Source organism: Zingiber officinale, chromosome 7B (assembly GCF_018446385.1).
Source record: "Zingiber officinale cultivar Zhangliang chromosome 7B, Zo_v1.1, whole genome shotgun sequence".
Classification (NCBI taxonomy): Eukaryota; Viridiplantae; Streptophyta; class Magnoliopsida; order Zingiberales; family Zingiberaceae; genus Zingiber; species Zingiber officinale.
In genome coordinates, this window is record NC_055999.1 from 4,652,811 (window position 1) to 4,678,356 (window position 25,546).

Sequence of the window (25,546 nt, forward strand, 5' to 3'; positions counted from 1 at the left end):
CTTTGAATTCATCTAAGTCATCTCGGGTGTCGAAGCTATCGTCCTCCAGGTGAAACCTAATTGTCTCTAGAACAAAGTTTAAGTGTATCCAAAAGGAAGAAAGTGATCTTTCAATCCTTGATCTTGTTTTTGTCCTGTCTGTCTCATGAATACCACAAGTACTCCCAACATGCCGATGCTTGACCCTTGAGTCTAATGACAATCAGTTTCATTTTCATCCAATCCAGAACTTACTTATAGTTGAAGATCTACTCCACTTTGTTGATTCCAAACACCAAAACTCTATGTCTGTGACGTATTAGAAAATTTGGGTAGATCAACTTGAAATCCGAGGTATCCATGTTGATCATCTCTACCACGTACCACCGTTCCCCCAGGGCGTAGTATAGACGGTGAGCGTATAACATCTTTGGCGTAATGGTTAAGGGTCGATTCTCAGAAACTGAAGTCTTAGGATTTACCCCATCATGCACCTAATGTCTGTGTACCTGCATTTATCTCCCTCCATATATGTTGTTTTGATACTAGGGGGACCGTCAAGGTACAGATCTACCTTTTTTTTTTAAGATCTCGTGCCTCTGTCAGTAAATGCTAAGTTAAATCTATGACTTACTTCTGTAAATCCTCAATTTCGTCCTAGGTACTACGACTATAGTACGAGACTTTCTCAGTCGAAACGTGCCTATTGTTGCTGTTGGGACCAAAAGTAGCTAGAGGGGGGGTGAATAGCTCGTCGCGTTCGCTCGGTGCTTGGCGTTGCTTGTTTCTTCAAAGATGTGCAGCGGAAAATACAGAAACAAACACCAACACGCTAACACTAGGATTTTACTTGGTATCCACCTCCAAAGGAGGTGACTAATCCAAGGATCCACACCACGCACACACCCTCCACTAAATAAACTCTCCTTTATGATAACTACCAAAGGCGGAGAAGCCCTACAAGACTCAATACAAGAAGAGAGGGAAAGAGTACAAGAAATAGAAGCTTACAAGCTTACAATGAGTGCAAACCCTAACCCTAGTTTCTTCCTCTTGCAATGGATCCGCCTCTTGACTTGGAAAGCCTCCAAGATCCTTCAAGAACTGGCGATCACGTGCTTGTAGAGAGCTGTGTAGAAGCTGGCGAAGAGTGAGTGAATCGAGAAGTGATACCGAAGGAATCGGCGCTGCGGCTTTTCGACGCCAACGGTCGGATCCCGATCGATTCAAATGTTCTGAATCGATCGGGGAGGCTTTGGATCGATCCACGGATCGATCCAGAGCGCCTCTGTGCTCTGGAAATAGCGTCTGGATCGATCCACGGATCGATCCAGCGCTTGTCGCGCGAAGCAGCATCGTCCCGATCGATCGGGACCTCTGGATCGATCCACGGATCGATCCAGAAGCTTTCTGTTCGCTGGGAAGAATCTGGATCGATCCACTGATCGATCCAGAGCCTGGATCGATCCACGGATCGATCCAGCACTTGGTTTTTGCCCAAAACCAAGTCCCAAACCTCCCTCACCAACATCCGGTCAACCTTGACCTGTTGGTACATCATGCCAGGACTCCCCACCAAGTGTCCGGTCAATCCCTTTGACCCACTTGGACTTTTACTCGTCGTGCCAAGTATCCGGTCACTCCATTGACCTACTTGGACTTCCACCAGATGTCTGGTCAACCTTGACCCATCTGGACTTCCTTCCTTGCCAAGTATCCAGTCAATCCCTTTGACCTACTTGGACTTCCCAACACCAGATGTCCGATCATCCTTGATCCATCTGGATTTCCTTCCTTGCCAAGTATCCAGTCAATCCCTTTGACCTACTTGGACTTCCCAACACCAGATGTCCGATCATCCTTGATCCATCTGGATTTCCTTCCTTGCCTGGCTTCACTCACCAGGACTTTCACCTAGCTTCACTCACTAGGGTTTTCCATCTGCCTAGCTTCACTCACTAGGACTTTCACCTGGCTTCACTCACCAGGATTTCCTTCTGCCTAGCTTCACTCACTAGGACTTCCATCTGCCTAACTTGCCAGTTAGGACTTCCCAGTCAAGTATCCAGTCAACCTTGACCTACTTGACTTTTCTTCAATCAATATCTTATTGTCAAACATCTAAACCCTAACCAAGACTCAGCTTGGTTAACCAGGTCACCCTTGACCTGAAGGATATTGCACCAACAATCTCCCCCTTTTTGATGTTTGACAATCCCACATGTAAGTTAGGCTAATCCTATAGCCTCCTTCTTCATGCCACTAGGTAATGAACCCATAAATTAAGCTTTTCATTCTCCCCCTAAGAGGGCAAACTCCCTCTAGGTAATGAAAACCTAACTTACTTCCTTTCATTCTCCCCCTATTGGCACACATCAACCCACTACAAAAAACATCAACCCGTCTTTGGACACACATCAACCTATGCTCCAATTTTGGGCACACTTCAACAACTCCATTTGTTGAAGACTCTCCCCCTGAAGAGTTGCTCATCGTGATCACAATTTCACTTATGTGATCAACTCAATATTGAAGGTCCCATACCCTTCATTATCCTTAACTTCTCCCTCAATATTGACAAATACCCAACCTTGAGCATTTTCAACCACTTGAGTTGCCACTTGAAATGATGAGGATATCCACTCCCCATTTATCCCCATTTCAAGTTTAAATGCTCAACCTTGAGCAAGTTCACAATGGATCCATCCAGGCTGTGAATCGATCATGTAAAGAGTCCCTCCCTAAAGACATGGTGGTAACTTCTGTCATCGCACCAACAATGACTTGGAATCCCTAAACCTTTAGGAAAACCAATTTTAGAAGTTTTGAGGTTCAAATATTCAAAATTTGAAACAAACCTCAACCTAAACTTCAACTTAGCCTTCCTTTACCATTCCATCCTTGTTTTCATCACGAAAATACCCTTTTTATGTATACAAATGTATTTTAAGGGTTTGGAATGGTTACCTAGACTAAAATAGGTTCAAAGTGCTGAAATCAGGCTTTCCCAGCCAAAATCAGCAACTTGGATCGATTGGAGTTGGGTTCCAATCGATTGAACCTTTCTGAATCGATCCACTGATCGATTCAGACTACCTGGATCGATCGGCTGATCGATCCAGCTTCTGCTCGCGAGATTTGCCTTCTGAATCGATCCATGGATCGATTCAGGCACTCCAATCGATCCATGGATCGATCGGAGCTCTGATAGTTGCTGAAATTCCATTTCAGTCAACTTCAGAAACCCCTAGAAAATTCTACAAAAATCCAAAAATTATGAAATTTCGTGTAGACAATGTTTAGGGCATATATTTACAAGGAAAAATAGTTTTCTATGAAAATACATCATATTTTCAAAGATTGACACAAACTTGAAAACTTACAAAAACTTTAGTGTTTTCTTCAAGTTTGTGTCTAACTATTCAATGGTGATTACTATCAAAAGATAGCCTTCACCAAGATTTTCCAAAAACATTTTAAAAACATTTTCAAAACCAATATCCCACCATGTTCCTTGGGCATAATGCACATGACTTGTACATTAGCTTTCCCAATGATGGGAAAACACATATCTATGTGTTTTGATGAAACTAAAACTCAAAAGAATGCACTAAATCAACATCTTGAGTTTTGTTCATCATCCTAACATCTCACTTGTATCTAATGTGCACTAAAACACATACAAGTCATCTTATAGGTCTTTGTGAGATGTAGATTTTGGTTTTGCCCTAATCTAGGGATCATGCATATCTATCTAGGCATTTTGGATATATTAGACACCCACCTAGGATGTCACTTGTTAATAAGTGTTGTTAAATGCCTTTTGTCCTTAATTACAAGGAATTAAACTTAATGCATGATAATGTTATGGCATACATCAACAGGAAATAATTTTCAAAAGAAAATATCCTATAACTACATGATGTATGAATGTCATGACATGGTATTTTTGTATTTTTCATAATAAGTCATGAATGCAAAAGTAGACATGATGTCATGGCATATGATGGGCAAACAATCATGGCAAGATTTAGCATAAATAAAATATACCTAGATTAACTATCTAAGTATCCTTAACCACTTAGCTAACTCAAAATACCACTAGTTTCAACTTAAACCTAGATTGCCCTAAAGTGCTTCAAGACAATGCCAAAGCCTAAATTGGCATTTCTAATTCCCTTGATTAATTTATGCCAATTGAAATTAAGCATATTCCTCAAATGTTGGCATATTTTATTTTTCCACAAGAGTAGCACTTTTAAATTCAGGCCCGGATTGCCTTAAATTTCCTAAGAACATACCAAAATCCCAACTTGGTAGCTCTTATGAATTTCCCAATATGTGCTTTTTAAGATTAAAATCAAATTTTCACCACTAGGCACATTTTACTCTTTCAAGGAGTAAATAATAGTTCCATTTCATTTTCAAAGGTTAACAAAAACCTTGAAAATGCTCCTTGAGTGTCAATTTCCTCAAAGTTGGGTTAACTACCCTTCTAATTGGAGTTGACACTCTCTAACCCATTTATGGGGTAGAGAAGATGCTCCTAGGAACCCAACACCTATTGGTGCTCCTTGGATGCTCTAGGTACTCACTAGGGATAACTTCCCTAGATACCTTCCTAGTGACCTTGTTGGGCTTCTTAGAAGCCTTGGTCACATTTTCTAGGTCAACCCTAGGGATAGCCTCCCTTGTGACCTTGTTAGTGACTTTCTTAGACTTCTTAGAAGTCTTAGTCACTTTGGTTGCAAAAATACTCTTAGGGATGACTTCCCTAGTATTCTTGACTTGACCACTAGACCTAGGGTTTGTTCCATAACTATATGGAACCCTATGATAACTAGACACATCCTTCTTAGCCTTTGGTTTGTATCCCAAACCTCTATGGCTATTGGATGACTTTGATTTTCCTAGCCCTAGGTTTTGCTCATTTTGCCCTTTTAGGATATTTTCCATCCTTTTTAGGGTCTTTTCCATTTTGTCAAGTCTTGACCTCAAGACTTGATTTTCTATCATTAAGTCCTTAGATTTTGGTTTTTCATTAAGTCCATGAGCATTTTGGTTTCTAGGCTTGTATCTAAAATCCTTAGAGTTATTGCCTAGATTTTTACCTACATTCCTAACCTTAGGTGTAGTAGTCTTAGCATGTAGGGCCACATGCTTTTCCTTAAAGCCCTCATGCTTTCTATTCTTATGGTAAATTGCATTAAAATGATAAAAGTTAGAACTACCATGCTTTTTACCATAATGTAAAGGAGTAGGCTCAATAAAAGATACCTTCTTCTTTACCTTGGAGGCTCCCCCTTGACTAGTGCCTCCTTGAGCCTTGACCATCTTCTTCCCCTTGGGGCATTGACTACGGTAATGCCCCTTTTGTTGGCACAAAAAGCACACAATGTGCTCCTTGCTCTTCTTTGTTCTGGGGATGGTCTCCTTGGGCTTCACCTTGCCCTTTTGTGCCACTTGGCCCTTCTTTTTGGCTAACTTGGGACACTTGCTCTTGTAGTGCCCACTTTCCCTACACTCAAAACATATTATATGATTTTTATTATTAATTGACATATTTATACCTTTTTGTGTAGGGATGGCACTTGTTCCGGATGTAGAAGCTTCTCCATTTGATCTTTCTTGACTTGTGGAGGTAGAAGCTTCTTCCTCCTCTTCTTCTCTTGACCCGGATGTAGAAGCTTCTCCTTCTTCTTGATCCGGTGTCACCAAGGGTTGCTCCCCCTCAATCCTAGAGGTGGAGGCTTCATCATCTTGAATGTGAAACAAGGAGTATGCTCCCTCCTTGTTCCCTTCGTTGCATTCCCTTGAGGATGAAGCTTCTTGAATTTCCTCTTCTTCGGAGGTTGAGCATCTCTCAACCTCGGAGTCCTCCTCTTGGTCTTGCTCCAATGAGTCGCCCTCTTTGGATTCCTCTTGATCTTGTGCAGTGGAGGGGATCTCTTCATGAAGCTTGGCCAATTTGCTCCATAATTCCCTTGCATCTTCAAATTCTCCAATTTTGCAAAGGATGGTGCTTGGCAATAGATTGACCAAAAGCTTGGTCACTTTGTCATTGGCCTCGCACCTTTGGACTTGCTTCGGGCTCCATTTGCTTTTCTTTAGAGCTTTGCCCTTGGAATTTGTTGGAGCTTCGAAGCCTTCCGTAAGAGCAAACCATTGCTCTATCTCCATCATAAGAAAGTTTTCGATTCTTGATTTCCAAGAATCGAAGCTTGTAGATGTGTATGGTGGAGCCACCCTTGTGTCAAATCCAAGTCCATCTTGGAATTGCATCTTGAAGTTGAGCTTCTTAAATTCTTTGACTTTGATGAATTTGCTCCAACTTCTTCACCCTCTAGCTTTTCTTGTTGAGCTTGACCCTTCCGGCGATGATTCCGGTGAAGAGCGGCCTCGCTCTGATACCACTTGTTAGGACCAAAAGTAGCTAGAGGGGGGGTGAATAGCTCGTCGCGTTCGCTCGGTGCTTGGCGTTGCTTGTTTCTTCAAAGATGTGCAGCGGAAAATACAGAAACAAACACCAACACGCTAACACTAGGATTTTACTTGGTATCCACCTCCAAAGGAGGTGACTAATCCAAGGATCCACACCACGCACACACCCTCCACTAAATAAACTCTCCTTTATGATAACTACCAAAGGCGGAGAAGCCCTACAAGACTCAATACAAGAAGAGAGGGAAAGAGTACAAGAAATAGAAGCTTACAAGCTTACAATGAGTGCAAACCCTAACCCTAGTTTCTTCCTCTTGCAATGGATCCGCCTCTTGACTTGGAAAGCCTCCAAGATCCTTCAAGAACTGGCGATCACGTGCTTGTAGAGAGCTGTGTAGAAGCTGGCGAAGAGCTGAAGTGAATCGGAGAAGTGATACCGAAGGAATCGAGCGCCTGCGGCTTACGCCACCGGTCGGATCCCGATCGATTCAAATGTTCGAATCGATCGGGAGGCTGGATCGATCCACGGATCGATCCAGAGCGCCTCTGTTCCAAAGCGTGGATCGATCCACGGATCGATCCGGCGCTTATCGCGCGAAGCAGCGATCGGGACCTCCGGATCGATCACGGATCGATCCAGCGCTTAGAAGAATGCGGATCGATCCACCGATCGATCAGAGCTGGATCGATCCACGGATCGATCCAGATGGTTTTGCCCAAACCAAGTCCCAAACCTCCTAACCAACATCCGGTCAACCTTGACCTGCTGGTACATCATGCCTCACATCCGGTCACTCCCTTGACTGCCGGGACTCCACCAAGTGTCGGTCAATCCCTTTGACCCACTTGGACTTTTACTCGTCGTGCAGTATCCGGTCACTCCATTGACCTACTTGGACTTCCACCGATGTCGGTCAACCTTGACCCATCTGGACTTCCTTTCTTGCCAAGTATCCATCAATCCTTTGACCTACTTGGACTTCCACCCCGGATGTCCGATCATCCTCGATCCATCTGGATTTCCTTCCTTGCCAAGTATCCGATCAATCCCTTTGACCTACTTGGACTTCCCAACACCGGATGTCCGATCATCCTTGATCCATCTGGATTTCCTTCCTTGCCTCACCAGGACTTTCACCTAGCTTCACTCACTAGGGTTTTCCATCTGCCTAGCTTCACTCACTAGGACTTTCACCTGGCTTCACTCACCAGGATTTCCTTCTGCCTAGCTTCACTCACTAGGACTTCCATCTGCCTAACTTGCCAGTTAGGACTTCCCAGTCAAGTATCCAGTCAACCTTGACCTACTTGACTTTTCTTCAATCAATATCTTATTGTCAAACATCTAAACCCTAACCAAGACTCAGCTTGGTTAACCAGGTCACCCTTGACCTGAAGGATATTGCACCAACAGTTGCAACCACAACCATGACCATGATGACCTTTCATTGAATTTGATACTCGATTTCCTTAATCAGAACCTACCACTTCTGATACCAACTGATACCGGATAAAATAACGATTATTTTACTAGCCGACGAGAAGGGAGAAATTGAGAAGACAAGAGAAATCGTCATCCTCAAAGTTTTTTTAAAAAAAGAAATTTCATTTAATAACCAAGGATAATTGCTCAAACAACTAAATAGACATTTATATAAATTCTAATCCAAAGACACAAAGAGAAGAAAGAAATCCTAATTTATAGACTTCAATTCTTAACTTGTAAAGAAAGGAAAGAAATCCTAATAGATTTTTTTTTTAAACATATTAACAATTCTAAAAATTCTAAAGAGACTCAAAATGAAGAAATAAAAAAAATAAAAATTACCAAAAATACGATCAAAAAAAACTCAAAAATTATTAAAAAAATAAAATTTATCAAGAATAATGATAAAATTATTCAGATCCTCTTGCATCCTATCTTTATTAGGTTAAAGTTTGTTTGGGCATTTTACTCTCTGTATCTCAAATTTGCATTTCAAATTTATATTCTTTAGAAGGTTTTCAATTTCATTAAAATTACTATTAATTAATTTTTTTTAACTTAAGAGTGAAAAATATTCATCCTATGAAAATTTATAATCTACAAGGGCACCTGCATTGGTGCATTATTTGTGTGTGCACCAATGTGGATTGGTGGGTACATACATTAATAACATGAGGTGGTGTGCTAGTCTAGAAATTCAATACTATTAATCCGTTAATCTGAGCTGATGTGGCTGCAGGCGCATGCCACACACGCGCCTAGGGGATATTTATTTTATTTATTGTAAACTAGCCATTACTAATTAAACATTAAATAAAATTTAAAATAACACTATGATGCTATTTTAAATAATAATGATTTATATTTTTTAAATAATAATATGCAGTAAATAGCCCAACGACTCCTTCGTAATTTTAAAATTTTAAAATAATATTTTAAACAAAAAATAAATTAAATTAAAAAATTTTATTATTTATTTTAAATAATATTAATTTTAAAATTAAAAATCAAAATCAAAAAGCTATTTATTTAATATAAAATAAAAATAAGGATGTAGCAGATAGTGAGGTTCATAAATAATATAGATATACATTAATAATTAGAAGATGTTAATATAATGAGTATGTAGATATGGATTTCATATGTTTTTAAGGAGGCTGAAGGTGAATTAATATGAAGACTAATTGGTATTAATACGGGTGCCCTAAGGAAACACATTATGAATAAAAAAAAAATCAGGTTATATAATTATTTAATTATGCTTTTGGAATCCATCGACCGGTGTTATCCAACGAACTTTCTTGTGACTAGAATTTCACAAAAGAAATCCTATTTGGATCTTTGAAAAAGAGAGCTTTGTTCGGATTATTAATGAGACATGAAGACCACTGTCTCCCTTAGGTTCCGTCCAATTAATTCTTTAGAATGTGAAAGTTAAGCAAACAATTATATCCTCTCCTACTTAATCTTCCTTCCTACTGACCAGTCCAATGCCTTTTTTTTTTGTTTTTTTTCTCATTTTGATCTATTGGTCGACAAAATATGAACCGTAGAGATAGGTAGGCAATATTACTCCTGTCATGCTCGAATTATTGGAATTGTTAGGCTACTATTAGTCGTTGCATTTCTGAATTTATTTGGTGGACGAACTTAGAGAAACCGTCCATATCTAAAATTAATCGTACTAAAAGTCTGGATATCTAAACTAACCAACAAAAAAAAAAACAAATGCATGTCTCTTAACTGTTAACACCTTGTGTGCTTCTCAGACACTGAAGCAATGTCTCCTACGTGTACTATTATCTGTCAAAATCGTGTTACGACTGTTCACTGTTTCTACAGATATCCAGATATCCAAAACAAATCATACTTTTAATTTTATATGTAATGTCTAATCATAAAAAATTTTATTTCACTCTCTACATGTAAAATTTTATTTACTTCAACTTCCTCATATAAATATTATTATCTAATTATCCCTTAAAATTTTTAAGTACAAAAAATTAAAAAAATGAGTATAGTTCATCTTAAAATTAACACTTTATATTAGAATCAAATATATTTTCTATTAAATTGAGTACGACATAATTCCTCCTAAATTCAGCACAATTTAAAGAAAATCTAGTATATTTTTTATTTAATTGAGTACCGTTTAAAGAAAATCTAGTATATTTTTCATTCAATTGAGGTGAAAAAAGAATCGTACTTAATTTGATAGAAAATATACTAAAACTAATATAATTCCTCTTAAAATCAGCCCTTTATACTAAAATCGAGTATATTTTCTATCAAAATTACTCCTCATATATTTTATATATAAATAATCTAAAAATAAATATATAATTTCTGTTAAATTTAGTATTTTAAACTAGAATCAAGTATATTTTCTATTAAATTGAGCAGACTTTTTTCTTACTTAATATAATTCCTCCTAAATTCAGTACCATTTAAAGAAAATTTAGTATATTTTTTATCCAATTGAGTATCATTTAAAGAAAATCTAGTATATATATTTTTCATCCAATTGAGATAGAAAAAAATCGTTCTCAATTTGATAGAAAATATATTAAATTCTAGTTTACTTTAATGTACTGAATTTAAGAGCAGCTATACTTATTTTTAAATTTTTTTTATACTTAAAATATTAAAGATAATTAAATAGATATAGAGGTAATTAAGTAGATATATTTGATTAGAGAGTGGAAATAATTTTTTTTTTTCAATAGGGATGGTATGTAAAGTTTTATTTACTAATAAGAACAGCATACAAATTTTCCCATCTTTTTAAAGGCTGTGGTTTTGCTCAGCCCTCGTGATGCTCCACCTGCCCACCTTCACCTTTCCACTGAAGGACATTTCCTCACTTGGAGTCTTCTTTCCGTTTGAAACTGTTTCTATGAAAGTAATGACATTATAATAAAAGATATTTACATTCATCTAATTTTTCCCAATTTAGTCGCAGAGATGATATATGAGGAGCTCACTTTCTAGTGTATCGTCAAATAATTAAGAGGTAGGAGCACGGACAAAATCAGGTACACACTCATCCGGACTATAGCCCAGGGCCTAGCTAAAAATTATCTTAATTTTAACTGTTTATCCCATTCATTTTATTTTCCCACCTCATAAGAAGTAGTGACTTTTAGTCCCGAGAGCCATTAGGAGGCCAATTTTAGTTTGGACAGATTACAATTTCTGACGTTATTATTAAATAAAAAGATTTTTTTTTCAAGAGATTTAATTCCTATTCTCTTGTAAAAAATCTGACCTCCTCTTAACTGGTGACGGACGAAAGTAATGGCTCTCATCTTGATTAACGAGGAGGAGAGGAAAGGCTTTGATAATGGCATCCATTTGCCTGGTAGCTGATATAGCTACACAAGAAGAAAACAACGTGCAGTCACGTACAGCTTACAGAAATCGAGTGGGCGACCGCCGCATGCTCCCCCTACTAACTTTTTGTACGGAGCTATTGGTAGAGCGTGATTATATTAAAGGATAAAAGACCTCTCTTTTCTTCTGAATTATGATGACTCTATTCATTTTTATTTTGGTAATTTATTGAAGGATATATATAGAGATTTGAATTTATCAAAAGATATATTTTACTTTGATATTTACTAAAAAACACATCTTTTTAAAAGCATTTCCTATTTTACCCTCCTGACAATTTAACTATTTTACCTTTTTCTTTTCTCCATTATTTTTCTCTCTCTTCTCTCTCATCTCTTTTTTACAGAACATATGAATAATATTAGTTAATCTTTTAATAACATTTTAATATATTTGAAGAAACAAAAATAAACAATGAATAACATATTTGAACTCCTTGCAATTTCAGAAATCCACCGGAACTAAAATGAGTGTAATCGGAGCTCTCTAGGTCGATCAGTAGATTTCGGTCAAAACTCACTGATGGACCTAGAGAGCTCCGATTACATCCATTCCAGTTTCTATGGATTTCTGAAATTGCAAAGAGTTCAAATATGATGTCCATTATTTATTTTGACTTTTCATAGACGTTAACATGCAAAATCAAAGAATCGTCAAAAAAGTCCACGTTGGGCCTGATATAGAATCATATCAGGCCCAATGTGGGTCTGATATTATTCCATATCAGGCCCACGTTGGGCCTTATATGATTCCATATCAGACCCAACATGGGCCTGATATGACTCCATATCAGGCTCAACATGGGTTGTTTTTGTCGATTCTTTGATTTTATATATAAACATCTATAAAAAGCCGAAATAAATAATGAACATCATATTTGAACTCCTTGCAACATCATAAATCTATAGGAACTGAAATGGGTGCAATCGGAGCTCTCTAGGTCCATCAGTGGGTTTCGACCAAAACCCACTAATGGACCTAGAGAGCTCCGATTGCACCCATTTCAGTTCCTATAGATTTCTGATATTGCAAGGAGTTCAAATATGGTGCTCATTATTTATTTCGGCTTTTTATAGATGTTTATACATAAAATCAAAGAATCGACAAAAACAACCCATGTTGGGCCTGATATGGAGTCATATCAGGCCCATGTTGGGTCTGATATCATTCCATATATATCAGGCCAACATTGGGCCTGATATGATTCCATATCAGGCCCAACATGTGCTGTTTTTGACGATTCTTTGATTTTATGTATAAACATCTATAAAAAGTCAAAATAAATAATAAACACCATATTTGAACTCCTTGCAACATCAGAAATCCATATGAAATGAAATGAGTACAATCGGAGCTCTCTAGGTCTATCAGTGGATTTTGATCGAAACCCACTGAAGGACCTAGAGAGCTCCAATTGCACCCATTTCAGTTCCTATAGATTTATGATGTTGCAAGGAGTTCAAATATGATGTTCATTATTTATTTCGACTTTTTATAAATGTTTATACATAAAATTAAAGAATCGGCAAAAACAACCCATGTTGGGCCTGATATGGAGTCATATCAGGCCCATGTTGGGTCTGATATGGAATCATATAAGGCCCAACGTGGGCCTGATATGGAATAATATCAGACCCACATTGGGCCTGATATGATTCCATATCAGGCCCAACGTGAGCTTTTTTGACGATTCTTTGATTTTACATGTTAACGTCTATGAAAAGTCAAGATAAATAATGGACATCATATTTGAACTCCTTGCAATTTCAGAAATCCATAGAAACTGGAATGGATGTAATCGGAGCTCTCTAGGTCCATCAGTGGGTTTTGACCGAAATCTACTGATCGACCTAGAGAGCTCCGATTACACTCATTTTAGTTCCGGTGGATTTCTGAAATTGCAAAGAGTTCAAATATGCTATTTATTATTTATTTTTGTTTCTTCAAATGTATTAAAATGTTATTAAAAGATTAACTAATATTATTCATATGTTCTGCAAAAAAGAGATGAGAGAGAAGAGAGAGAAAAATAGTGGATATATATAGTTATTCAACCTTTCACTGTACAATAATAATTTATTTCTATTATTATTTATCTTTTATTTTTTTCTATCTAAATTGGTAGATTATAATAGTTAGGAATCCATAAAGATTATATAGTTACAATTCCTACTAATACGGATACAGATGAAGGGTTTAGGAGAAATTAAGAGAGGAAGGAGGGATATTTTTATCTTTTTACTATATAGGGCTTTGAGGACGAGGAGGAGGAGGAGGCACTGTTGAGAAGGATTTCTTTCTTAGTGTTTTGATCCACTGCCACACGCAGAGGGTGGGGAGGACGTCACTGCCGTCAACGATAGCTCCTCTCATAGGCATCACACGCCGACGCCACCAAGGCCGCATGCATTGGAAGAGGGGGCACTCCCACTGCCACTCACCGGACTGACCAGCGCCGCTTGTCGCACGCACATCGCCGTGAGGGGGGGGGGGGTTTCTTCGTATCTTCTTCGCCGCCTCACACAAGGGGGGCTGGGTGTCTTCTCCGCCGGTTGCTTCTGACGCCGGCCACCACTCCCCATCTTCTTCTCCACGTGGAAGCCACAGTCATCTTCCTATCGTCGCCTTCTCCGTCTGTCGGCCCACGCACGCCGCCACATGCAAGCTGCCCCCTCTCCTCCTCTCGTCGACAGCTCCTCTCACCGACAGTCCCAGCGAGCAGCCCAGTGCCGACACCGTCTCTAGAGTTGAGGTCGCCATTGCGACCTTCCACGCGCTGATAGCTCCCTTTCCCTCTCCTCTCGCCAACAACTTGAGTGAACAGCCCAGCGCCAATGTAGCCTCCAGCGAGAGGCCGTCACCGCCACCTCCAGCGGCAGCCACCGGCCGACCCATGACCTCGGCCAACCTCACAGTGTCACTGTCGCTGCAATAAGCCCGTCTCCAAATCTGATCTCCGATCATCCAATGCCCTTGTCCTTAGGTCCGACGCAGATCCAACCCCCGATCCGCGTCGTCATGCGATGTTGATGCGATCCAACCTCCCCCAAGCTACAACCGTAGTGCACCTAGCTATTGTGTTCCGGCCTTCGCGTCATTGTTGTGTTTTGGCCTATATGCCGATCTCATATCCCGAGCTACGTGCCTATCTCATATCCTGACCTGTGTGCCGATCTCATATCCCGTCCTACGTGTCGATGTCATATCCCGACCTACGTGCTGATGTCATATCCCGACCGATGTGGAGCGGCGAGGTCCCGAACTACATGCTGTCTTCTGGATCCAGGCCAAGCTCAACTAGGTGCTGTCAGATCCAGCTCTTCATCCTTCTCGGAGTATATGCTCTTCCGGGTCACGACAACTCAAGCAGCTTCCCGACCAGCTCACCGATCCACTAGAGGGCGCCCCCTGGGCTAGGGTACGTTATCGTACACACTCTATATTCATTTCATCATTTTATTATTAGTCTGTTCCTTATACATTCGTTGGATCTGCCTCGAGCATTGGGATACCAGAGACCGGGGCGACTCGGTCTCTGGCTGCAGATAGCGTTAACCAGAGAACTTCTGAAGACTTGGTCAACATAGAAGTCATCTCAGCATACCCCCTCCGGGCCATAGCAATTCATTCAACATCCATACCACATCATTCTGGCTCTCCGTCCGACTCAACTTCCGGACAAGATCAATTTGACGCTGTCTGTGGGAATCTTCTCCACCTATTCTGGAACGTGAAGATGGACGACGTTGGAAGGTTCTCTGCTATTATCACAGTCTCGGAGGATCCTGACGAACATATTATCTTCTCCCCTTGCTCCATGGGTATTCGGGAGTCGAGGGATTGACTTGGGGCTTCAGCTGGCCGACAGGTTATTTTTTCCATTATATTTTTTTCCCCAACTCCATGAGTATTCGAGAGTCGAGGGACTGATACAGATCCTCAGTCGGGCGACATAACTCCTAGGCCAGGGCTCCACCTCCCCCGTTCGGGGTCGAGCTATCTCCACTGGTCTCGGACCAGAGTATCGCCACATGTCTCGGACTAGAGTATCACCATTGGTCTCGGACCAGAGTATCGTCATTGGTCTCGAACTCGAGTATCGCACCGGTCTAAAACCAAAGTATCACCAATGACTTCTCGATCGGCATTCCAGACTCTCACCCCAATGCGAGTTATAAGCGAGCTTGCTCTAGCAACCAACGACTTCCTGGTTGACATTCCAGACTCTTGACCCAGTGAGTTATAAGCGAGCTTACTCTCGCGACCAACGACCTCTCGGTTGGTGTTCTAGACTCTCGCTCCAGTGCGAGTTATAAGCGAACATGCTCTCGCGACCAATGACCTCCCGGTCGGTGTTCTAGACTCTCACCCCAGTGCGAATTATAAGCGGGCCTGCTCTCGAGACCAACGACCTCCCGATCGGCGTTCCAGACTCTCGCCCTAGTGTGAGTTATAAGCAAGACTGTTCTCATGACCAACAACCTCTAGATTGGCGTTCCAGACTCTCACCCCAGTGCGAGTTATAAGCGAGTATACTCTTGCAACCAACAACTTCCCGATCAGCGTTCCAGACTCTTGCCCCAGGCGAGTTATAAGCATGCGTTGCCCACGCGCACATTGACTAGCCGGTCAAGTTTCCTCCCTAGCCAGGTACTCTTCTCACGCGTCGCTCGGTCGGCATTGGCGGCTCTGCCCGTCACTCACCACTCTGTCAGCATTCATCTCACTCGCCACTAGGCTCACAGGCGTCATGCCCGTCAGCTCACGGGCTTCGCGCCCACTCGGATCTCCGGCTTTGCCCCCTTTTGTATTTGCCTTCGATGGGCTTCACACTCACTCGATGCATTGACATTGTGCCTTTCAATCTCTCGAGATCCACTCCCCCTTGACTCACAAGCTTTGCGCCTGATCGACTCAAGGGCTCTGCTCCCGTTCGCCTTCTATCTCACGGGCTCCACGCCCGCTCCGTTCACAGGATTTGCTCCTGCTCAGCTCACGGATTTTGTTCTCATTCACCATCGACCTCTGGGTTCCGCTCGACATTGTCTTTGTTGCCCACTTGACATTATCTCGATCGCCCTTTCAGTATTCTTTTGGTCATTCGGTCGACATCTTCGTAGCCGCTCGATCAGTATCGTCTGGCCGTTCGCTCGGACGCTCACTCGTACCACTCGTCCGCTCACCTAATATTCTCTTGGACGCTTGATCGACATTCTCTCGGATGCCGGGTCGACATTCTTTTGGTTATCCGGTCGGTATCTTCATAACCGCCCGATTAGTATCGCCTGACTGTTCGCTTGGCTACTCGCTTTATTCCGGTTGACCTATCGCTCAATGTTTCTCTCATTCGCTCGCTCGACACCACTCACCCATCGTCTTTCCACCTACTCAACATTCTTTCGAGTGCTCAATCGACATTTCTTCGATCTCCTGCTCAGCACTACTCGGTCTTTCGCTTTGTTCCATTTATATGTACGCTCGACATTCCTTACGTCGCTCAGCTCGACATTCCTTTGCCATCCAATCGGCACCTATTTTTACTTCTTGCTTGGCATTTTCATAATTGCCCGATTGCTCTGCTCAACATCACCCAACTGTCTTCTCAATATCGCTTAGTCTCTCGCTCAGTATTCGATCAATCGCTTGCTCGACATGCACTCGACATTATTTTTCGTCGCTCTCTCGATATTATTTAGTCACTTGCTCGATATCACCATAACTAATTGTTCGACGTTATACGACAGACACAATGATTTGACTCTACATTCAGGAGTGATTTCACTTTACGTTAGGCTTGGTCTAATTAGTCAGACTTGCGCCTTCTTCGACTAGACTTGAATGGAAGAGTTGTGATACAGATATAGGTGAAGGGCCTAGGAGGAATTAAGAGGGGAAGGAGGGGCATGTTTATCTTTTCACTGTGTAAGGCTTTAAGGAGGAGGAGGAGGCACTGTTGAGAAGGGCTTCTTCCTTCGTGTTTTGGTCTGCCGCCACACACAGAGGGTGTGGAGGACGTCGTCGTCGTCACCGACATCTCCTCTCATCTGCAGCACACGCCAACGCCACCAAGGCTGCACGCATTGGGAGAGGGGGCACTCCCGCCGCCTTCGCCGCTCATCTGACTGACCAGCGCCGCCTGTCGCACTCACATCGCCTTGAGGGGGGTTTCTTCATGTCTTCTTCACCGCCTCACACAAGGGGGGTTGGGTGTCTTCTTCGCAGGCTACTTCTGACGCCGACCACCACTCCCCATCTTCTTCTCCATGCGGAAGCCACAATTATCTTCCCCTTGCCGCCTTCTCCGTTTGCCGACCCATACACGCCGCCACACGCAGGCAACCCCATCTCCTCCTCTTGTTGACAGCTCCTCTCACCAGCAGTCCCAGCGAGCAGCCCAGCGCCAACGCCGTCTCTAGAGTTGAGGTCGCCATCGCCACCTTCCACGGCCCGACAACTCCCTTTCCCTCTCCTCTCGCCGATAGCTTGAGTGAACATCCCAGCGCTGACGGAGCCTCCAGCGGGAGGCCGTCACCACCACCTCTATCGACAACCACCGGCCGACCCACGACCTCGCCCAACCTCACAATGTCACTGTCGCTGAGGCAGCCCCGTCTCCATATCCGATCTTTGATTGTCCAGTGCCCTTGTCCTTAGGTCCAACATAGATCTAATCCTCAATCCGTGTTGTCATGCGCTATTGATGCAATCCAACCTCCCCCGAGCTACAACCATAGTGCACCTCGCTATTGTGTTCCGGCCTTCATGTCATTGTAATGTTTCGGCCTTTGTGCCGATCTCATATTCCGACCCACGTGTAGGTAGCGTTGACCAGAGGACTTCTGACGACTTGGTCAACATAGTGTAAGTCCCTTGGTGGCCGGCTAGAGGGAGGTGAATAGCCCTACAAAAATAACATGAATCTTCCTCGAACGTTGTAGCATAATTAAACTAACACTTGCATAAATTAAATACGAAACTATAAAAAAGAGGCATAACGAGACTTACTTGGTTACAACCGGGGAGGTTGTTAATCTAAAGAAGTTGAAGCTCATTATCAAAGTATCCTTTAGGCGAAGAAACCTCTTACAGTAGTTACAACACTCAAAATGCAAAGCTAGACAAAGAAAATTGTTTACAAGCGTTCTATCTCAACCATTTGGAGCAAGGCTGTATTTATAGCCCTGATTGGGGGTGCCTGGAAGGATTTCAGATGCCTCCAAGGGGATACAACTTTATCCCCGTTACAAAGGATCACACTTGACGCGATCTGGATAAAATTCTTAGTCCGGGTGTCGAGACCAAGTCCGGGCGTTCGAACCTAAGTTAACATTATGTTAACTCTTTGGTCCGAGTTCTTGGTCCGGCTCCACTCGCTTAGGTCCGGGTCTTCCACTCCGGCTTCGGCTCCACTTGCTTGGGTGATTTTGGCCATCCGGAATAGGGTTCACGCGAACCCAACTTCCGGACTTCTCGAGCAATCTTCTGCTCTGGCTTCTCATCCCTTGGAAACACCGCACGCCTCCTTCTCGTCCGCCCACATACTCTTCTGTAGCACCTCGTCCCTCAGACGCACAAAGCCCGTCGGCTCTCTCCTGTGCCGTCCTTCTCGCTAGCCGCGTCTTTCGCTCGACTTCCTGTGCTCCTAAGTTCCTGCACATTTAGACATAGGGGTTAAAAACTAACAGAACCTAACCTGACTGGGTTGATCACATCAAAACTACTTCTGGGTACTAACAATCTCTCCCTTTTTGATGTGAACAACCCAAGTTATGTTAGGGTAAACAAACATAAAAACATAATAACAAGGTAATAAATTTGTATCTCAATAATGTGTAAAAAAAATTAAATTTACTTTCCCCCTAGACTTAATCTTCTCTTCTTCCCCTTTGATCATATTAAATAAGGTACTTTTAAAATAACTTTGGAAATGCTAAAATTAAAAGTTTAAAGAAAATCATTTTTTTCAAAAAAATTTACATTTGGATAACTAATTTATAGAAAATTTTCTAATGGTTAAAAATTCGGAAGGATTGTTTAGATATAGAAAAATAAATTTGCTAAAATAACTCTAACAAATGTGATTTTTGTTAAATGAATTTTAACGATTAGAATTTTTTTAACAGAAATTTTGACAAATAATTTAAAACATTTAGTTAAAATAATTAAATACTTTACAGTTAGTTAATTAAATATTTATTTCAGTAATCGACTTTGTGGCGAGACACTAGAACTTCTTGGATATTGGAATAACAACCACTTTCTAGACAAACTTTTTAAGAAAATTAAATATTTAACTTTCTTTCTGAAAGTCAAAAAGAATAATTAATTTAAATATGTTTTTGGAACCCAATATAGGTTCCTTCCTACTAGGTTAATTAAATTTTTTTAGGAATATATTTATTAGATAATTTTCTAATTTACCCTTGTAATATCTAAATTGTCAATTTAACCCTTTATAATTCCTGAAATTTGAAGCAGACAAATTTAAATATGCAAAAAATTTTAAATTTTCTAGTTGATCCTTTAAATTTTCATTCTCAATTTTCAATTTTAATCTTGTCAAGATCTTTTAATCGACAAGATATAGCTAAGGTTGATTTTAACTCTTTATTTTCTTTTTCTAATTTATAGCAATTTTTTTATAATAGTTTTATAAACTGAAATGATTTGTCAGGAGGAAGAGACCGTACCTGACTTACCTCGTCGATCTCGCAATCTAAAGTTCCCCCTGAAGTGCTGCTTTCTTCCAATGTCGCTCCCCCTTCATCGATGCACATTTCGGACGAGCTTGCTTCGTCTTCATCTTCTTGGTGACTTGCCACTAGCGCAAGTCCGGCGAGGGCTTCGATCTCTGACTCGGGCAATGCTTTTTCCCACGTCGGCTTTAGATTATACTTGGCCTGGGCTGACTTCTTATTCTGTTCTTTGTCCTTGCCTTTGTCATTGCTCTTCAATTTTGGGCAGTTGTCTTTCATGTGCCCTTCTTTATTGCAGTGGTAACATTTTATCTTTCTTTTTCTTTTTATACCCTGCATTTGATTAAATCTTTTAGATTTAAATAGTTGTTTTAAATCTACTTACCATGAATGCAATTTCATCCTCCTCGAGAGAAGATTTAGAATCTCGTTCATCCATTTTTGCCTTTAAGGCAATATTGTGCTTTAGCTCCTTCTTCAGATCTGCACATCTTGTGTACTTCGTTCGACGGTTAGTCTTCCTGAAGCGAACCCGCTATAATACCAATTGTAGGCCCCTTGATGGCCGGCTAGAGGGGGGGTCAATAGCCCTACAAAAATAACACACTACTAGAAAATTAGGCTTTTGAGACAAAAATTTTAAGACAATGACAAAATTCGTCTCAAATACTAAGTAATTAAGACATTAATAATAAATGTCTCAAAATTTTATATTGAGACATTAAATTTAAGACAGTATTTAAGATTTTATCTTAAATTCAACTAATAAGACACCTAATAAAGACGGTTAAAAATATAATTATATAAGACATTCAAATAAAACGCTAAAAAAAATATTTGTCTTAAATTATCTTGAATATGATTCATTGAAACGATCGCAATAACTGTCACAGATTCTACCGTTCCACTTCCAATATTATTTCACAGAATGAATGTGACTATTGATAATTTACAGTAATGAATTTTTTTAATTTATAATTTGTGTTTAGACTATTGATAATTTAAGAATTATAAACATAAAGCATATTAAATATTTAATGATGTACTAACTTTTTAGGATATGCCTAAATCATTAAATAACATAATAATAAAAGTAAATAATAAATTTATTATATATATATATATATATATATATATATATATATATATATATATATATATATATATATATATATAGAGGGTGATAATATTAATTAAAACTAATTAAAATTTAATCTAATTATATTTATTGAAGAAAATAATAATAATATAATTAATAGTTAATAAGAAAATAAATTTATACGATTATATAGAATTTTTATTTTTTAAAAAATTTAAAATGATTATTTATTATATTTTATTATATTATATTTTTAAATGATATATTTTAGAAAATAAATTTTGTTATCAAAACTAAGTCCTAAATTTCTATTAACATCATCGTCTTCTCATTTTCTCACGCTTCGAAACCTAAAAGCCGCCGTTGTCGCCGCTTCAGCTGCCTCCAGCTTCGTCTTCTTCTTCTTCTTCTCACCCTGTCGTGCCCGCCGCGGCCATTTCCATTGCCGCCGCCACTGCTTCCTCCGCCGCCGCCGCCGCCGCCGCCGCCGCCGCTTCCTCCCCTCGCCGCTGCTTCCGCCGCTTCCTCCCCTCGCCGCTGCTTCCGCCGCTTCCTCCCCTCGCCGCTGCTTCCGCCGCCTTCTTCTTCTTCTTCTTCTTCTTCTTTTCGTCCTGTCATGCCTGCCCGCCGCTGCTGCCATGTTCTTCTTGATGGAGCCATTGATTTTGGATAAGATGGAGAAGTTGCAAAGAATGATGAAACATATTATGATTATTTTTTGTATTGTTATTCTTTAACGTTGATGAGGATAATGCATTTGAAGAACCTACTTTAGGCTCAGCTTTCTCGAACCTAGTGAGCTTGGAAATCATTCTCTCAAGGCTTTTTTCTTACACATGGAAGTGGAGAGTTGGAAGCAGATAATGTTTTGATTTGAGAACTGATAGTCCCTGGTTGGTATGCACATTTGCTTTTTGTTTCCGACATTGTTCCTTGTCTTCTTTTTTCTTCCTAATTTATCATGCTCTAACTGATCAACAATTTCAGGAACAGTAGTTGGTGGAGTTCTTACATCAGTTGCATCTTTAGCATTGTTGTTTAAGTCGATATGTGAATACACACTACTCTTCACCATTTCCTTCTCCTGCGACAAGTCAACTTTTTTTGTTCCATTTGCATTGCTATTTTCTTGGACAAATGTAGTTTCAGAACCAACTTCACCATGCCTCATATCCCTTCTCTTTTGAACTTTACCTGGTTCAATAGGAATACTTCAATACCTTTGTCGATAGGAGCTTCATTACTAACCAAATTGGCTTTCTTAGTCCTCTTCAACACAGAGATTTCTTTGGTTGTGTTACTATCCATGGAGTTCTCCATAAATTTCTCATCCATTCTGCCTAATCCTGGTAATAGAACAACTTTGCATCGTCCAAGCAAAATGAGCTTCTGAACTTTTTAAAGAGGTCACTAATTGCAATGGTCTTTGATGTATAATCAATTTTTGAGTATTAGTCTGATTTATTTATAATTTAGTAATTGGTCATCATTGTTTTCTTTTTTAAGTTTAGCTTCAAATGTGTAATTGACATCTGGACTAATATGTTGATTTTTTTTCATGATAGGTCATCATGGTTAGACAAAAAAAAGAAAGAGACAACCATGCTAGAAAAATTGAATGGTGATCAAGCAAATGTGGTAAGAGGTAATTTATCTCAAATGCATCCTCCCACACGTGTAAAAGAGAAACTACAATAAGAAAAACTAAATAACATATTACGTCCAATAGTTCATCCACAAACAAGATCCAAGCATCAATAACAAGTTCAGCATGCATCAATATTGCAAGCTCAAACTTTAGAGCTCATTGATGAACAACAAAATTCATAATCAATTGATGTTGGTGATGTAGTAGTGTACATATTAACAATTTTGATGATGTAGTAGTGTACATATTTTTAAGTTATAGATAAATTTATTTTACAAGTGCAACAATTTGAAAGTCACAAAGATATTGACAAGCACATGAACCATCATTTCTTATTACGAGATGAAGAGGTTTGTTTAACTTGGGATTGTTTGTGTTGTATATATACATAGTTGCAAGAAAGAGGATTATGTGTTAAATGATGATATTTCTTATTGAAAAGTTCTATTTATTGATTTTTTAACAATATATATTATAAATCATCTTTATCTCTAATAAGAGTTTTTTTTTAAAATGTTCAGGATTCTGGCGAAGAAGGATTATAGAAGTTATCTCCAGATCATGAGGAGTTGATCTTTAGACTTTCTATTGTGTAACTTTTATGGGAATAATAGTTGTTTTTCTTATCAAATTAATGATGGATGTGTAGATATTTCTATTATTGCATGAATGTTGGATGCACTTCAATTAATGATTGTAGAATTTTATATTATGTATATCATTTTTAATTTATAGAGAGAATTTTTCCTTTTGTTTTGAAATGATAATTCAATAAATCTGATCTAGATTAATTTGTATAGTAAATATTCTTTTAAGATTATTAATTTTAATCACAAATGATGCATCTAACAAGTTAAAACATTAGGAATAATAATTTATTGTCTTCACTTCTATTTAAGACAGCACATTACCATCTCAATTTAGTGTCTCTAGTTTTTTCACAAGATAAGACATAACATTTGAGACAAAACAATAGCTGTCTTAAATACTTTTGAGACAATTGAACAATTGTCTCATCACCGTCTTAAATAGCATTTGAGATAGTACAACTGTCTCAATATTTTTTTGAGACGCTTGTATTGGGGACGACTACATTACCGTCTCATCACTGTCTCAAAAATATTTTGAGACACTAAATTTATAATTTAAGACATATTTTGTTGTGTCTCAAATGTAACAACCCAAATTTCCCTATTTCGAGTTCTAAATATCCTTAAAAATATTTGGAAATGCTTTCAAAATATTCAAGAGATTTTTAGAGTATTTTTATGTAATTTATGGAGGTCGTTTGATATTTTTACTAAACGAAGGAAGTTTCGACAAAAAAATATCCAAGCCGAGGTTTGAACCGGAAACCTCGGGTTTAAGCAGAGGTTCGTTTAACCAACAGACCAGCCGCGGGTTTCTCAGTAAAATCCGAACCCAATAGTATTTAAGTCGTAAGAGAACCCAAAGTTAGATTTAGTTATAAAGGATTAGGTTTTCTTTCTCCCGAAACCTATTCTCTTCCTCTTCTTTTCTCTCACGCGGTGTCCACGACTCCTTCTCGGGCGAAATCGCAGCCGCCGCCAGGATTCCTTCCTCCGGATGCCGGCGAAGGTTTCCTTCCGGCGGATCCTCACCAATTAAGACCACCTCGGCAGGAGGGCCCGTAGGCACGAGGAAGCGGCCGGGGAAACTCAAGCTTCGCCGCAAACCTTAGATCTCTCTCCTTCGGTTGTAAGTCCAAGAAAACGAAGGTAAGTGCTTACTCACCTGCGGTAAGATAGTTTCGAGCCTTTGATTTAGAGTTTCTTTGTTTTGTGAATGTGCCGTGAGGAATTGTTGACAAGGAAGCTTGATGCCGTGAGTTTTATAAAGAAGATTGTTCTTCCCTTTTTAAGCTTTCGGATTTTTTGTAAGGATTTCGGAATATCTAGGGATTTGGTGTTTGTGATTGCAATCGTTGCTGTGCTGTTTCAATTGGTTTACTCGAGTTCAGGACAGTGTCCTTAGTTTTTGTTTGGGTTATCTCATGGCAGTTGAGTTCCGGATCTAGATTTTGATGTTTTGGTTGATCGATGTTTTGTTCTCTTCTAGTGTTATGGAAGTTACGGACAGAATATTGATGGCTTTGTTTACCTATTGTTGGTGAAAGGCTGGATTGATTATGAAGATAGGAGTTCGATCGATGTAGTTCGGTTTATTGAATTTCCATGGGTTGGTATGAATTCCATTCATTGTGATTCTATTTCACTGAATTGAAGCAGACTTGTGTGGATTTTGGGAGTTAATCCGATGGATTATGGAAATTGTAGATGGTTTTCGATGAAGTTCCTCTCCTTCGTGACGCCTACCGGTCTTCTAGGCATATTTGATTTTTATTGGTGTTAGTCGTGACTTGTGGACGCATCTGATCTTAATTCTTGTGTTAAGTTCCTTAGTTGAACTCTTGTTTTAAGTTCCTTAATTCATTGCGTCTTTTGCTACAGATTATGCATTATTGAAATGCTGCGGATTTCTCTTCCTTAGACATATAGCAAGCTAGGGGTTTTCATAGTATTTTGGGATTTTTCCATGACCAGTATATTGCTATTATGTTTAAGCTTAGATTGATATGGGTTGTATTTTAAATTTGTTGTGCTCGTGATTAGATATAGGTGCTGAATGTATGGGTTTAGAGAGGTTCTCTTGGACCAATATTATGTGGTTTAGATTTTCTAGATTTCCTCGTTATTAGAATAACATGAGCAGATTTTCTAGATTCCTTGCTATTAGAATAACATGAGCAGCTATACATATATGTTATTTATTTCAAGCATTCA

General features: G+C 39.6%; 1 long non-coding RNA gene across 1 annotated transcript; it reads left to right on the forward strand.

Annotated features, from left to right (window-relative positions):
* Positions 1 to 21,416: 21,416 nt before the first annotated feature.
* LOC122005118 lies at positions 21,417 to 23,533 on the forward strand. Its single transcript, XR_006118324.1, has 2 exons — positions 21,417 to 22,739; positions 23,264 to 23,533. It is a non-coding gene; the product is annotated as an uncharacterized LOC122005118 (long non-coding RNA).
* Positions 23,534 to 25,546: the final 2,013 nt, after the last annotated feature.